This window comes from Saccopteryx bilineata, chromosome 5 (genome assembly GCF_036850765.1).
Source record: "Saccopteryx bilineata isolate mSacBil1 chromosome 5, mSacBil1_pri_phased_curated, whole genome shotgun sequence".
NCBI classification, from domain to species: Eukaryota; Metazoa; Chordata; class Mammalia; order Chiroptera; family Emballonuridae; genus Saccopteryx; species Saccopteryx bilineata.
The window spans coordinates 125,364,011-125,377,891 of NC_089494.1; positions in this window are offsets into that span (position 1 = coordinate 125,364,011).

Genomic DNA, 13,881 nt, shown 5'->3' on the forward strand with positions numbered 1-13,881 from the left:
GTAACCTTGTTGGAGGTTTCACTTGTAGTTTTGTTCTTTGTATCCGGTAGAATAACCCCCTTGAGTATCTCCTGCAGTGGGGGGTTTTCTGGTGATAAATTCCTTCAGCTTCTATGTGTCTGGAAAATTTTTTATTTCTCCTCCCTATTTGAAGGATAATTTTGATGAATATAGTATTCTTGGCTGAAAGTTCCTCTCTCTCAGTACTTTGAATATCTGGGTCCACTCTCTTCTGATTCATAGAGTTCCTGCTGAGAGGTCTGATGACAACCTGATGGGCCTTCCTTTATATGTTATATTCTTCTTTCCCCTAGCTAACTTGAGGATTCTTTCTCTTTGATTGACTTTTTTTTTTTTTTTTTGGTATTTTTCCAAAGTTAGAAGCATGGTGGCAATCAGACAGACTCCCACATGAGCCTGACTGGGATCCACCTGACATTCCCACCAGGGGGCGATGCTCTGCCCATCTGGGGCATTGCTCCACTGTGGACGGAGGCATTCTAGGGCCTGAGGCAGAGGCTATGGAGCCGTCCTCAGTGCCAGGCCAACTTTGCTCTAATGGAGCCTTTGCTGCAGGAGGAGAAGAAAGATATAGAGAGGAAGGAGAAGGGGAAGGGTGGAGAAGCAGATGGGCACTTCTCCTGTGTGCCCTGACTGGGGATCAAACTCGGGACTTCCACATGCTGGGCTGATGCTCTACTGCTGAGCCAACTGGCCAGGGCTCTCTGTGATTGACTTTTGATAGTTTTAAGACAACTTGCCTTGAAGAAGGCCCATTGGGTGTGGGTAACTTGGTATTCTGTTTGCTTCTTGGATTTGAGGATCTAACTCTTCCCATAGATTGGGGAAGTTCTCATCAATTATTTGTTTGAATAGGCTCTCCATTCCCTTCTCCCTCTCTTCTTCTTCTGATATACCCATAGTTCTTATATTGTTCTTTCTGATGGAGTCAATTTTTGTAGAGCTCTCTCATTTTTTAAAATTCATGAGTCTCTTCTCTCTGTGGCATCTCTAGTTGCCTGTCTTTGATGTCACTGATTCTCTCCTCTATCTGGTCTGTTCTGTTAGCTAAGCTTGCTAGTTCATTCTTCAATTCATGTATTGAGTTCTTCATCTCTTGTTTTTAAAGTTTCACTCTCCTTGGTGAAGTACTCGTTTTGTTCATTAATTTGTTTTCTGAGCTCATTAATTTGCCTACCAGTGTTTTCTTGCATCTCATTGAGTATTTTTAGAACTTCAATTTTGAATTCTATATCGTTTAATGTCAAGGTTTCCATGTAATGAATATTGCTTTCTGGAGGTTTTTTATTTTCTTTCTAAACTACTTCTCTTCCTTGTGTAGCCATGGTATATTTTTTATTCTTCCTTAATGGAATTTCAGATTGTTATTGTTAAGAAATCATACAAAAAACAACTACTTAAAAAATTAAATATTAAATAATTAAATAATTTAAAATTTTTAAATAATGAAAAGTAATAAAGAAAAAAAACAAAGAATAAAAACCAAAAAGCAATAATCAAAAACAAACAAAACACCCACAAAAAATTAAAATAGAGATTAAAGAAAAATAACTCAAAAAATAAAAACAAATAAATGTTTTCAGTTCAGAGAGGTTTTTCTTTTTCCAGTAGGTGGCAGTGGATTAGAAGTTTTAGTCTGTGAGATTCTGGGGTTAACATGCACTGAGATGTTGATTTGCCTATTGTGACGCCTTTATGGCTTTAGCAATGGCAAGCTCAGACCTCTAGGCACTCCTTTTCATCTGTCAACAGACCAGGGGACCAGACATAGAGCACTTCTGTTCTTCAGGTGAAAGAGTAGCCCTGTAGAACTACTTGTGGGGTCTGTCTCTGCCACTCCCCACACCCCGTGAGGCGAGGAAGGCAGGATTTGGGAGGCTGAGGGGTATCACTTTGTTTTTCTCTGTCTCTGTGCCGAGGGTTGGCTGCCAGCTGACCACGGGAATGCTGGAAGTGACCCCTTGTCATGAACCAGTGCAACTTGTAATTTTGCAGGTCTTTGGTGGGAACAGCAGAGGATTAGAAAATAAACACAGAAAGTAAAAGCATAGGATTTGAAGGTCTTCTGGTGGCTGATGACCTACCAAAAGCGAGTCTCCATCCCCAAAATGCTTTATTTATATGGCAGAGAGCAAAACAAAAGAGCTCAGATACAAAGTCACATTTTTTAGGCAGACCAAGCATTCTCCCAAGTGCAGAAAACCCCACCATGCATAACATCTTAACTTCACAAAACAAAGGGTAAAAAGAAAACTGCTTCCAGTCTCTTCGAGGGACATGAGGGATGAGACAAATAGAAACAATTAGGATCACAGCTAACATGGAGGTGTGGGGAAGGGCATGTAAATTGCCTTCACCAACTTAATCAAACAATCAGAGGTCGTGGGGAAGAGCTTAGCCTTCAGCAACTTAATCAAGCAAGTGAGGTGGGGGAATGGACAGCAAGGACTCTGTAAACTTACTGCCATTCCCCCATACCTCTGTCCCCTACAAATCTAAACTGCAATGCCACGGACCAGCATGGCTAATAATTGTCCAGGTCCTGAGTGAGAATGGTGCAGAATAAAAAAATAAACTCAGAGACAAAAAGGATGGGATTGGGAGGTCTCTGCACAGCCAATAGCATGCAAGAGCAAGTTTCACCCCCAAACTGCTTTATTTATAGGGCAGAGCAAAGTCATTAGCAAATCAAAGAGATCTCTGATACAAAGTCACATTTCCATGGCAACCCAAGAATTTTCCCAAGAACAGAAAAGCCCCCTAACATCTTAACTTCACAAAAAAAAAGGATAAAAAGAAAACTGCCTCCAGTCTCTTCAAGGGACATGGGGATGGGACTAGTGAAAACACAGCTAACATGAAGGTGTGGAGAATGGCATATAAATTGCCTTTACCAACTTAAACAGTCAGAGGTTGTGGGGAAGTCCTTAGCCTTTAGCAACTTAAGCAAGTGAGGTGGGGGGATGGGCAGGAAGAATCCTGTTAGCTTACTGCCAGTCCCCCACACCTCTGTCCCCCAGAAATCTAAACCACAAGGACCCTGTCAGCTTGCAGTCTCCCACAACCCCTCATTCTGCTGACACTTTGGTTTAGTGTCTTCCCTACTGCTCCCCAACCTCTCTACTCCTCCCAACAGAAGAAGACCCAGTCAGTCCAGGATTCTCTCCTCTCTGTAATCCCAGCAGACAAAAACCCAGACAGTCTGGGTTTCTCTCCTCTCCAGAGCCTAATCACAGTGTGTCTTATCTTCCACGTCTCTTCTCAATCCTTCCCACCTTCAGTCAATTCCATGCACAATTCTTTCAGGTGTGCCTGCAAGCCCAGCTGGGGTTCTTTCACTGCATTACAGCTGTTCAATTTGTTGAAATTTCAAGGGGAGAGATCAAGGGTATTTCTCACACCACCATTACTTTGGTGTCACTCCTTGTAGTAAGACTAATTTTGACCAGTATAAGAACAGCTTGAGCTTCCATTTCTTAATTTAAAACAAAATAAAACAGAGTTTATAATATGTTGTTCATTGATCTAAGAGTTAATAAATATTGATTGAGATTTCCCATACAGAAGTCAGCAATCATAGACTCCAGGAAGAACATTTGAGGAAGAAATCTGTTTCACAGAAAAAGAAAATTAAATGACAATTACCTATCTTTGAGTAAAATCTTCATTCAGTGTGTCAGGCTCTAGACCATGTTGTACTATCTCATGTCTGAATGGTTTAGAATGTAAGGAAATTTTTCCATATATAGTCATTGATAAGTTGGTCTCAAACAACCTGAAAGGAACTTAAAGGTCTGAACACATGGACTCGAGGCTTTTCTGTTTAGTTTTTTAATCTTGAGAAAGGGTTATCCAGTGGTGTCTCCCTGAAACTTATACAAAGGATGCAGGGTGTCTCATTCACCTATGAAAACATCACACAATTGTTTGCATATCTGCAGAACCAGATCTGAAAGTAAGGTTTCCTACCTTTTTGTCCCATGGTCTTTGCTGTAGACCTTAGTGCTCAACTTACATAGTGAACCCACCCTGGTTAGGAGTGGGGTAAAGTTCTGCATTCTGTATGGTTATGAAATCAGAGCCACAAATCTGTGGCAGGGAAGTGATGAGGAGACACCTGAGCAAGGTGCCCAGCTCTGTCAAGTTGGGGACTGAAGAAGCTCCAGACCACTCTCAGGATATTATATGTTGTCAATCCAGCCTTACAGCAAACAGACCCTTCTACCCATGCACTTGTGAACCACCCCAGCCTGGAAAAGCTTCCTAAGTCCTTCTCTCACTTGTGATTATACAACAGAGTCAAGTTTTCAAAAGGTGCTCCTTGAATGCCCTTGACTGGCTGACTGATGACATATCACAGTGAACCACAGAAGAACCCAATGATTGGAGCATAATGGCCATTAAATAAATACCTGGTTGACTTCATTTAAAAAACAAAATTCAATCAGAATTCTCTCCTGCCCAAAGTTGAGTTCTTTTTATCAGATTAAAATTAAACAAACAGGCCCTGGCTGGTTGGCTCAGTGGTAGAGCGTCGGCCTGGAGTGCAAGAATCCGGGTTCGATTCCGGCCAGGGCACACAAGAGAAGTGCCCATCTGCTTCTCCGCCTTTCCCCCTCTCTGTCTCTCTTCCCCTCCTGCAGCCAAGGCTCCATTGGAGCAAAGTTGGCCCCGGGCGCTGAGGATGGCTCTGTGGCCTCTGCCTCAGGCACTAGAATGGCTCTGGTTGCAACAAAGCAATGCCCCAGATGGGCAGAGCATCACCCCCTGGTGGGCGTGCTGGGTGGATCCCGGTCGGGCGCATGCAGGAGTCTGTCTGGCTGCCTCCCAGTTTCCAACTTCAGAAAAATACAAATAAATAAATAAATAAATAAATAAATAAAAATAAAATTAAACAAACATTAATTTCCCACTGGTGTGTTCAAGGCACAGCCTAATATAATAATCTCACTTGTAGTTTAATTTGCACAGCCATCCTGGCTAACTGAGGCCATCCTTCCGTAAACATGGCTCACTGTGGTGGGAAGTCACTCTACTGGAAGAAATAAGCCGTGATGGGAGAAAGGTATCACAGTTAGCTTTCAGGGAATTGGGGGTGGCGTGAGAGTGCCTGAAAATAATTCTGAGGGTCATGTGGGCAACTAACTTCAACTCTCTAGAAAATAGGCGCTGGGCATGGCTCAAAAGGTGGGACAGAGAAAGCCACAGACAACGCCATCAGTCAGGTAAGAGATGGGAGGAGGGTGTGATTGGAAGTGGGCCATCAACTTCTGAGGAAGGGAGGAATATCAGATGAGATCGGGTGCGTTCAGGGTGGTATGGCCGTAGACTTAGGGAGGAATATCAAAGGAAGCCACAGGCAGCCCAGGAGCAGGAGTTATTTTGGTGAGAATGTTAATGTGGAACAAAGGAGTAAAGTGTGTTTTTAGGTGATCAACTAGAATTCCCTGGTTGGCAAACCGTGGTTCGTGAGCCACATGAAGCTCTTTGGCCCCTTGAGTGTGGCTCTTCCACAAATACTATGTGCGGGCGCTACCTCGATAAGGAATGTACCTACCTATATAGTTTAAGTTTAAAAAATTTGGCTCTCAAAAGAAATTTCAATCATTGTACTGTTCATATTTGGCTCTGTTGGCTAATGAGTTAGCTGACCACTGGACTAGATGAATGAGCGTGAGGATTTTGTAGCTTCCTTCCTGCCCTCCCTCCCCAATTTCACTGCTCACTGACATTTCATGAAGGAGCAAGACTGCAGGTCTAAAGTGAGAAACACTAACTTTTGTTGGTCTTAGCAGCCAACAAAAAATGTTAGAAGGAAAAGAAAATTAACACGAGTGACTGAGGGTAGTGAAGGTAGAGTGGTGACAAAGTATATTTTTGAGTTGTCCATTTTCTTCTTGTTCCATTGTTGAAATACTCTGGGGACATGTTTGTGATACATCAACCTGGAAGGAAGTGGGGAGAAGATGGGAGGAGAAATGCTAAGCACATAATTAGGCAGTGGGAGGCAAGTTGGAGAAGGGAACACAGGCTTGGGAGGAGCCGTGGACATAGTTTCAGAGCTGTAGGGAGGAGGTAAAAGCAGCACCTAGGAAGTCATACTAGGAGAGAAGGCGACAACCTGGCAGAGAAAAGTGGAGAAGCAAGAATACATGGGGGAAACAGCAGGCACAGAGCTTATGGTGGGGGCATGATCGCACCCTAAGTAAATCTGCTGCTCTGAGGAGTCCCACTCCCACTGCTGCCCACCCCAAATACTCCTGCCACTGCCCTCTTTACCAGCTCACCATTTGTTACTGCCCTCTTCATCAGGTGAGATCACTGATTACATCACAAACTCAGTTTTGGGTAGAGAATAATTGAGCCAGACAGATGACACCTTAAGAGGAAGAATATAAGTCTTCTGTTCCCTACTCTTCCACCTCCATCCCCCAAAGGGAATATCCATTCTCCTGGGATCCTTCTGAATAACAAATCCAGAGGGAAAAAAAAGAGAAAACAGAAACAAGGCAAAGGTTTTTCTGAGAGCAGAGTTTTCCATGAGGCCATACTGCCTCTTTCTCTGTTGACCACAGCCTGCTGTGTATAATAAATACATTTCTTGCTGGTGGCAGGGAAGCCCCTTGGGGGGCTGGCTGATGCTGTTCTGTTGAAGTCAAAGCCACTGAGTCTAAGCATCTTTAGGGTAAGTGACTTCTCTGTGGCCTCCCCACGTCCTCAGCCCAGCCTTCCAACTCCACCCTGATAGAAACACACATGTCCTGTTGCAGATAGAAATACACGGAGTAGAGGTAATAAAAGTGGTCTGTCTATAGATGCTTTCTATGCAAATGTTCACAAATATGAAAGAATAATGTTCGCAAAAGATCAAGAATGGAGATGACAATGTAAAGAGTCAATGAATTGAAGACAGAAATATCCAGTCTGAAGAGTAGAGAAAAAAAGGTGGGTTTTTTTGTTTGTTTTTGGGGGTTTTTTTTAGGGGAATAGAACCACAAGACTGTAGAATATCAAAAGATTTGACATTTGTGTCTTTGGAGTCCCAGAGGAATAGGAGAGGTTGTTATAGAAAATGTGTTTGAAAACTAATGACCTGGCCCTGACCACTTGGGTCAGAGGTAGAGTGTTGGCCTGGTGTGTGGAATTCCCGGGTTCAATTCCCAGTCAGGGCACACAGGAGAAGCGACCATCTGCTTCTCTACGCTGCCTGTTCCCTCCCATCTTTCTCTCTCTCTTCCCCTCCTGCAGCCATGGCTCAAATGATTTGAGCAAGTTGACCCTGGGTGCTGAGGATGGCACCATGGCCTGGCCTCAAGTGCTAAAATAGCAATGGAGCAGCGGCCCCAGATGGGCACTTGCCAGGTGGATCCTGGTTGGGGCATATGTAGAAGTTTGTCTCTTTGCCTCCCTGCCTTTCACTTAATTTAAAAAAAAAAAGAAAGAAAGAAAGAAAAGAAATGACCCAAAACTCCCCAAATTTCATGAAAGATATAAACTTGCAGATTCAAGAAGCTCAGCATACCCCAAACAAAATAAATACAAAGAAAACCATACACAGATGCATGAAAGTGAAGTCAAATTGCAGAAAGCCCCCTACCCCCCCAAAAAAAACACCACAAACACACAAACTCAAAAGCAGCTGGTGAACAACACCTTTTCTATCAGAATTATAGCAGAGTTAGACCTCAGGTACCAGGGAGGCCAGAAGACACCGGAACAGCGCATTTAAAGTTCTCAAAGAAAAGAACTCTCAATCCAGAATTTTGTATCCCATAAAAATATTCTTCAGGAATAAAGGCAAAATAGAAACATTCTCAGATACAGGAAACTAAGAATTTGCCACTAGCAGACCTGTTTTAAAAGAACTGCTAAAATAAGTTCTTTGAACTAAAGTAAAATTATGCCAGAGGGAAAGTTGGCCTTTCAAGAATTAAAGGAAGAGCTACAGAAATGTCGGGATCCGGGCCAATCCACACAAGCTTCCCCTTTCTCCCAGGGAGAGTTGTATGTGCATCTCTATTTCTCCACTGGGATGCATTTCTTCAAGGTCAGAGAATGTTTGTGATTATTCCCGTATTGACCTACAGTACCTGCCATTGTGTGTGACCTAGTAGATGGGTACAAAAGTTCAGGAGCTACAATGCCCGGACATGAATCCTGAAACTGCAACTAACAGGGTGTCCTCGAGCTAGCCACGTACCTCTGTGCTTCAGTGTTCTTATGCATAATATGGGATCATGTTGCCATGAAGATTAAATTAGTTAACATTGAGAGAGTGATTAGAACAGGGCTGGGCACACAGTAAATACTATGTGTGTTAACTATTATTGAAAATGCTTAAATATTGGTAATTTTTCCTAGCACTAGCTGACATATCATCAGGCTTTGATTTAAAAGCCAACAATTATCTAAGGGCTAAGCTAATCTCAAATCAAATCCTATGTTACCTGTGTTTTTTTGTAAAACCTATATCAGAACATTCTGAACATCAAACTAGTCAAAAATGTTCTCTACATAAATCTCAACTGTAAATAGTGTAAAACGGGACATAAATTGACACATAGGTACTGCAAATGAATATCAAGGTGGCACCTGTGAGTCTGATACCTAAAGCTTTGTCCTGTCCCTTCATTCAGCATAGCAGAACACTTTTATCACAGGTTCTCACTGGAGAGCTCAATCAGAAGTTTTTGTTAGCAGTACTTTTCATGAATTTTTTTCAAGATAGTTGTTTAAAGTAGATTTGTATTCAAATTTCTAGGAAATTTAAACTGCAATTCCTCTATCAAGTTTTATCATCAGAAACTCACTTACTTAAGCCTCCTAAAGAAATGTCTTAAAAAAATTAGTTTGATGATTTGTCTGGTTTTTAAAAGGGTTGGTATAAGTAATGGCCATATGAAGAAAATCTTTGCATTTTCTGCAAAACTGCTAAAGTATAAAGATATTCTCCACTATACAAATTTCACAGTATAAATCCCAAAAGACAGTGTATCTCTCCTGATTAATTAGTAGAGGCACTTTTGTCTGATAATAAAAATTACAGTTTAGCAGATCTCCGCCGAGGCTGCACGTCAGAATTACCTGAGCAGCTTTAACAGCTCTGTGCCCAGGCCAGACACTGTACCAATGCCAGAACTCTGGGACTCAGACATTGATTTTAATATTTTCTCCAGGAGATTCCAATGTACAGCCAGAATTAAGAACCCCTGCTACCATTTATCATTTTAACCTTTAAACATCTTGACTTTTAGGAAATTCAAAGCTTACTGCCTTATAATACTTAGCCAAGATTTTGTATATTGTTCATTCTTTAGCCTCTGTGGCTTAAAATTTTCTATTGGTTTTTTGTTTGTTTGTTTGTTTTTTGTATTTTTCTGAAGTTGGAAACTGGGAGGCAGTCAGACAGACTCCAGCATGCGCCCGACCGGAACCCACCCGGCATGCCCACCAGGGGGCGATGCTCTGCCCATCTGGGGCGTAACTCTGTTGCAACCAGAGCCATCCTAGCACCTGAGGCAGAGGCCACAGAGCCATCCTCAGCACCAGGGCAAATTTTGCTCCAATGGAGCCTTGGCTGCGGGAGGGGAAGAGAGAGACAGAGAGGAAGGAGAGGGGTAGGGGTGGAGAAGCAGATGGGCGCTTCTCCTGTGTGCCCTGGCTGGGAATCGAACCCGGGATTTCTGCACGCCAGGCTGATGCTCCACCACTGAGCCAACTGGCCAGGGCCTCTATTGGTCTTTTTAATTGTTATTAAACACACTTTATAAGTGTTGGGAAAACAGCTGAGTTAGTTCTGCTTGCTTACACTTTGCATGATTGTTGTGTGAGCATGTGGCAGAGCCACATGTGTGTAGTCTACTTAAGGCTATGGGTGCTTTCCTTTGGGGTGGTGGAGAGCAGACTGCTGCCCACCACTGCAAGGGGCTGTTTTGTTATTCATTCACCTCCTGCTGTGAGAAGCAGGGTGGGGGTGTGAGGGTGTGGGGGGGTTGGTTCCCTGCCTGTTCACTCCTCCGTTCTTGCAAGAATCTATTAAATGGAAATGGCACATCGCTTTCCAGCTCCACGGTTCCTACACTGTCTGCCCGAGTCCAATGTGAGCCTGCCTGGCCTCGGCCACCAGCATCATAATAAGTTATCTCAAATAATTTGGGGAAGCAGGTAGAGAATAAGCCCTGATTTTTTAAAAACGTCATTCATGACTTCATGGAAATCCTTCTAAAAAAGTTTTTTAAAAAACTATACTGGGGGCCCTGGCCGGTTGGCTCAGTGGTAGAGCGTCGGCCTGGCATGCAGGAGTCCCGGGTTCGATTCCCGGCCAGGGCACACAGGAGAAGCGCCCATCTGCTTCTCCACCCCTCCCCCTCTCCTTCCTCTCTGTCTCTCTCTTCCCCTCCTGCAGCTGAGGCTCCATTGGAGCAAAGATGGCCCGGGCGCTGGGGATGGCTCCTTGGCCTCTGCCCCAGGTGCTAGAGTGGCTCTGGTCGCAGCAGAGCATCGCCCCCTGCTGGGCAGAGCGTCACCCCTGGTGGGCGTGCCGGGTGGATCCTGGTCGGGCGCATGCGGGAGTCTGTCTGACTGTCTCTCCCCGTTTCAGCTTCAGAAAAAAAACAAAAACAAAAACAAACAAACAAACAAAAAAACTATACTGGGGCCCTGGCTGGTTGGCTCAGTGGTAGAGCGCTGGCCTGGTGTTCCGGAGTTCCGGGTTCAATTCCCGGCCAGGGCACACAGGAGAAGCGCCCATCTGCTTCTCCACCCCTCCCCCTTTCCTTCCTCTCTGTCTCTCTCTTCCCCTCCCGCAGCCAAGGCTCCATTGGAGCAAAGTTGGCCCAGGTGCTGAGGATGGCCCTATGGCCTCTGCCTCAGACACTAGAATGGCTATGGTTGCAACAGAGCAACACCCCAGATGGGCAGAGCATCGCCTCCTGGTGGGCATGCCGGGTGGATCCCGGTCGGGCGCATGCGAGAGTCTGTCTGACTGCCTCCCCGTTTCCAACTTCAGGAAAATACAAAAAAAACAACAACCCGAAAAACAAACAAAAAAAAACCTATACTAGATCTTTGGATAACAGGTTCCAGAAGTTTATTTTCTGGGGTGTGAAGTCATGCTAACTTTTAGGTGTTCATAAGCTATTTCTTTTGAGATTTAATGGTGGGCCCTAGGGTTAACGTTCCAGAGTTTAGTAATTTAGTTTTATATTAGTTTCCCACTGCTATGCAAAAAAAAAAAAAAAAAAAGCCACAAACTAATGGCTTAAAACAGTGCACAGTTGTTATATTATATATCACAGTTTCTGAATGTCAGAAGTGCATACTTACCTGACTTCTCTGCTCAGAGCCTCTGGAGGCTAAACCAGCGGTTGGCTAGGTTGGGTTCTCAACTGGAAGCCGCAGTAGAGAAGGATCAGCTTCTGTGGCTCTAGAATTCAAGGCAGCTTTGCCCTCCAAGTCAGCAGTGGAGACAGAGGTCCTGCTGCTTTGAGTCTTTACTTCAGGGAAGGCTGGTACCTTCTTTCGAAGGACTCACCTGCAGTGCACACCAGCCTCTCAGATGTAGGTGTTTTCTGCTTCATATGGGTATGTGTGTTTGCATGTTTCTAATATGCTTTGTGAGGGCACCCAGCATGTAGTAATTAATGTATCAGACTACTGCCTGGTGGGGTGATAACCCACAGCAGTGTCCAATTCTGTTAACGGACAGTGGTGTCTGATTCTGTATCAGACAGCATAGAGCAGGGGTCCCCAAACTTTTTACACAGTGGGCCAGTTCACTGTGCTCAGACCGTTGGAAGGCCGGACTATAAAAAAAACTATGAACAAATCCCTATGCACACTGCACATATCTTATTTTAAAGTAAAACAAATCAAAACAAAAAAAAAAACCCAAAAAACGGGAATACAATATTTAAAATAAAGAACAAGTAAATTTAAATCAACAAACTGACCAGTATTTCTTTTATTTATTTATTTTTTTGTAGTTCAACAGTGACTGATGAATTTTAATATTATGTTTATAATATGACAAAGGTAACAGGACAGTTGAGGAAGTTGATATAACAAAATATATTTTACTAGACAATTTAGAAGACCACATTTCACAAGTAAAAATTGTGAGGCATTAAACAAATCAGAAATACCATAATAAAATAAGTCTATTGTACCATATATTTTCTTTCTTTTTTTTATTATAATTTTATTTTTTTTAATGGGGTGACATCAATAAATCAGGATACATATATTCAAAGATAACAAGTCCAGGTTATCTTGTAGTTCAATTATGTTGCATACCCATCACTCAAAGTCAGATTGTCCTCTGTCACCTTCTATCTTGTTTTCTTTGTGCCCCTCCCCCTCCCCCTTTCCCTCTCCCATTCCCCCCTCCCCCCCGTAACCACCACACTCTTATCAATGTCTCATAGTTTCACTTTTATGTCCCACCTACGTATGGAATAATGCAGTTCCTGGTTTTTTCTGATTTACTAATTTTGCTTCGTATCATGTTATCAAGATCCCACCATTTTGCTGTAAATGTTCCGATGTCATCATTTCTTATGGCTGAGTAGTATTCCATAGTGTATATGTGCCACATCTTCTTTATCCAGTCACCTATTGACGGGATTTTTGGTTCTGTCCATGTCCTGGCCACTGTGAACAATGCTGCAATAAACATGGGGCTGCATGTGTCTTTAGTTATCAGTGTTTCTGAGTTTTGGGGGTATATACCCAGTACAGGGATTGCTGGGTCATAAGGTAGTTCTATTTGCAGTTTTTTGAGGAACCACCATACTTTCTTCCATAATGGTTGTACTACTTTACATTCCCAACAACAGTGGATGAGGGTTCCTTTTTCTCCACAGCCTCTCCAACATTTGCTATTACCCGTCTTGCTAATAATAGCTAATCTAACAGGTGTGAGGTGGTATCTCATTGCCGTTTTGATTTGCATTTCTCTAATAGCTAAAGAAGATGAGCATCTTTTCATATATCTGTTGGCCATTTGTATTTCTTCCTGGGAGAAGTGTCTGTTCATATCCTCTTCCCATTTTTTTATTGGATTGTTTGTTTGTTTGTTGTTTACTTTTATGAGTTCTTTGTATATTTTGGACATTAGGCCCTTATCTGAGCTGTTGTTTGAAAATATCGTTTCCCATTTAGTTGGCTTTCTGTTTATTTTGTTATCAGTTTCTCTTGCTGAGCAAAAACTTCTTAGTCTGATATAGTCCCATTCATTAATTTTTGCCTTCACTTCTCTTGCCTGTGGAGTCAAATTCATAAAATGCTCTTTAAAACCCAGGTCCATGAGTTGAGTACCTATGTCTTCTTCTATGTACTTAATTGTTTCAGGTTTTATGTTTAGATCTTTGATCCATTTTGAGTTAATTTTAGTACAGGGGGAGAGACTGTAGTCCAGTTTCATTCTTTTGCATGTGGCTTTCCAGTTTTCCCAGCACCATTTATTGAAGAGGCTTTCTTTTCTCCATTGTGTGTTGTTGGCCCCTTTATCAAAAATTATTTGACTATATATATGGTTTTATTTCTGGACTTTCTATTCTGTTCCATTGGTCTGAGTGTCTATTTTTCTGCCAATACCATGCTGTTTTGATTGTCGTGGCCCTATAATAGAGTTTGAAGTCAGGTATTGTAATGCCCCCAGCTTCATTCTTTTTCTTTAGGATTGCTTTGGCTATTCGGGGGTTTTTATAGTTCCCTATAAATCTGATGATTTTTTGCTCTATTTTTTTAAAAAGCGTCATTGGGCCCTGGCCGGTTGGCTCAGCGGTAGAGTGTCGGCCTAGCGTGCGGAGGACCCGGGTTCGATTCCCGGCCAGGGCACACAGGAGAAGCGCCCATTTT